This window comes from Gorilla gorilla, chromosome 11 (assembly GCF_029281585.2).
Source record: "Gorilla gorilla gorilla isolate KB3781 chromosome 11, NHGRI_mGorGor1-v2.1_pri, whole genome shotgun sequence".
Taxonomy (NCBI): Eukaryota; Metazoa; Chordata; class Mammalia; order Primates; family Hominidae; genus Gorilla; species Gorilla gorilla.
In genome coordinates, this window is record NC_073235.2 from 75,181,276 (window position 1) to 75,184,441 (window position 3,166).

A 3,166-nucleotide genomic window follows, 5' to 3' on the forward strand; every position below is an offset into this window, starting at 1 on the left:
GCACTGTGTTGAATCCCACATGGCAGCCAGAGGCTGTCAGTCAACTCTCTTCCCCACAGCATCTTCTGCTGAAGATGTGTCCAGAGTTGGTTCCTTCCAGTGGGTTCATGTTCTCGCTGACGTCAAGAACGAAGCCACAGAGACCTTCACGGTGAGTGTTACAGCTCTTAAAGGTGGCCCGGACCCAAAGAGTGAGCAGCAGCAAGATTTATTTTGAAGAGTGAAAGAACAAAGCTTCCACAACATGGAAAGGGACCCGAGTGTGTTGCCACTGCTGGCTAGAGTGGCCAGCTTTTATTCCTGTATTTGTCTCCACCCATGTCCTGCTGATTGGTCCATTTTACAGAGCGCCGATTGGATTGGTCCATTTTACAGAGTGCCGATTGGTCCATTTTACAGTATGCTGATTGGTCCATTTTACAAACCTCTAGCTAGCTACAGAGCACCGATTGGTGCATTTTTACAGAGCACTGATTGGAGCATTTTACAAACCTCTTGTAAGAAAAGTTCTCCAAGTCCCCTCTTCAAGGAGAACTACAAACCACTGCTCAAGGAAATAAAACAGGACACAAACAAATGGAAGAATATTCCGTGCTCGTGGATAGGAGGACTCAATATTGTGAAAATGGCCATATTGCCCAAAGTAATTTATAGATTTAATGCCATCCCTATCAAGCTACCAATGACTTTCTTCACAGAATTGGAAAAAACTACTTTAAAGTTCATATGGAAACAAAAAAGACCTTGCATTGCCAAGACAATCCTAAGCGAAAAGAACAAAGCTGGAGGGGTCATGCTACCTAATTTCAAACTACACTACAAGGCCACAGTAACCAAAACAGCATGGTACTGGTACCAAAACAGAGATATAGACCAATGGAACAGAACAGAGGCCTCAGAAAAAACACCACACATCTACAACCCTCTGATCTTTGACAAACCTGACAAAAACAAGAAATGGGCAAAGGATTCTCTATTTCATAAATGGTGCTGGGAAAACTGGCTAGCCATATGTAGAAAGCTGAAACTGGATCCCTTCCTTACACCTTATACAAAAATTAATTCAAGATGGATTAAAGACTTAAATGTTAGACCTAAAACCATAAAAACCCTAGAAGAAAACCTGGACAATACCATTCAGGACATAGGCATGGGCAAGGACTTCATGACTAAAACACCAAAAGCAATGGCAACAAAAGCCAAAATAGAGAAATGGGGTCTAATTAAACTAAAGAGCTTCTGCACAGCAAAAGAAACTACCATCAGAGTGAACAGGCAACCTACAGAATGGGAGAAAATTTTTGCAATCTACCCATCTGACAAAGGGCTAATATCCAGAATCTACAAAGAATTCAAACAAATTTACAAGAAAAAAACAAACAACGGCATCAAAAAGTGGGCAAAGGATATGAAAAGACACTTCTCAAAAGAAGACATCTGTGCAGCCAACAGACACATGAAAAAATGCTCATCGTCACTGATCATCAGAGAAATGCAAATCAAAACCACAATGAGATACCATCTCACACCAGTTAGAATGGCAGTCATCAAAAAGTCAGGAAACAACAGATGCAGGAGAGAATGTAGAGAAATTGGAACACTTTTACACTGTTGGTGGGAGTGTAAATTAGTTCAACCATTGTGGAAGACAGTGTGGCAATTCCTCAAGGATCTAGAACTAGAATTACCACTTGACCCAGCAATCCCATTACTGGGTATATACCCAAAGGGTTATAAATCATGCTACTATAAAGACACATGCACATGTTTGTTTATTGCGGCACTGTTCACAATAGCAAAGACTTGGAACCAACCCAAATGTCCATCAGTGACAGACTGGATTAAGAAAATGTGGCACATATACACCATGGAATACTACGCAGCCATGAAAAAGGATGAGTTCATGTCCTTTGCAGGGACATGGATGAAGCTGGAAACCATCATTCTCAGCAAACTGTCACAAGGACAGAAAACCAAACACTGCATGTTCTCACTCATAGATGGGAATTGAGCAATGAGATCACTTGGACACAGGATGGGGAACATCACACACTGGGGCCTGTTGGGGGGGTGGGGAGCTGGGGGAGGGATAGGAGAAATCCTTTATGTAAATGATGAGTTGATGGGTACAGCAAACCAAGATGGCACATGTATACCTAGGTATCAAACCTGCACGTTGTGCACATGTACCCTAGATCTTAAAGTATAATAATAAAAATAAATAAATAAAAGTTATCCAAGTCCCCACTCAACCCAGGGAGTCCAGCTGGCTTCACCTCTCAGAAAGACACTGGTGAAGTTACCCTTGGTTTTTCTGTTTATTTTTAAAAGCAGACTAGCTTTTAGAGCACTTTAAGGCTCTCAGAAATATTGAGCAAAAGGTAAAAGGACTTCCAATATGCTTTCTGCCCCCATATATGCGTACCCTTCCCAATTGTCAACATCCCACAGCATAGGGGTACATTCGTTACAATTGATAAGCCTACATTGACACATCAATATCGTCCTGAAGCAATCCTTTTGTAGTTCATAAGCATGATGATTTGGTGTTCACGTGCATGTGTGGGATGTGCCGCCCCCAAACCTTGTTAGGACATTGACACATTACCCATCTGACATGAAGAAATATACATAGCACTCAAAATCCATAATTTACATTAGAGTTCCCGTTGGTTTTGTACATTCTAAGGGCTGGGACAAATGTATAATGACATGTATTCACCATTATAGAATCATTACAGAGTAGATTCACTGCCCTAAAAATCCTCTGTGCTCTGCCTATTCATCCCTCCCTCTCTCCTAACCCCTGGCAACCACTGATCGTTTTGCTATCTTCATAGTTTTGCCTTTTGCAGAATGTCTTATAGTTGGAATCGTACAATATTTAGTCTTTTCAGACTGATTTCTTTCACTCAGTAAGAGGCATTTGAAGTTCCTCCATGTCCGCTAATGGCTTGATGGCTCATTTCTCTTTAGCACTGAATAATATTCCATTGTCTGGATGTACCACAGTTTATGTATTCATTCATCTACTGAAGGACATCTTGGTTACTTATAAGTTTTGGCAATTATGAACAAAGCTGCTATAAACATCCATGTGTAGTTTTTGTGTGGACATAAGTTTCCAACTCCTTTGGGTAAATACCAAGGAATTGGATAGTATAGT

At 40.9% G+C, this 3,166-nt stretch overlaps 1 non-coding gene across 1 annotated transcript; it reads left to right on the forward strand.

Annotated features, from left to right (window-relative positions):
• Positions 1-2,514: 2,514 nt before the first annotated feature.
• On the forward strand, positions 2,515-2,618 carry LOC115933885 (small nucleolar RNA U13). Its single transcript, XR_004069728.1, has one exon. It is a non-coding gene; the product is annotated as a small nucleolar RNA U13 (small nucleolar RNA).
• The last annotated feature ends 548 nt before the right edge of the window (positions 2,619-3,166 follow it).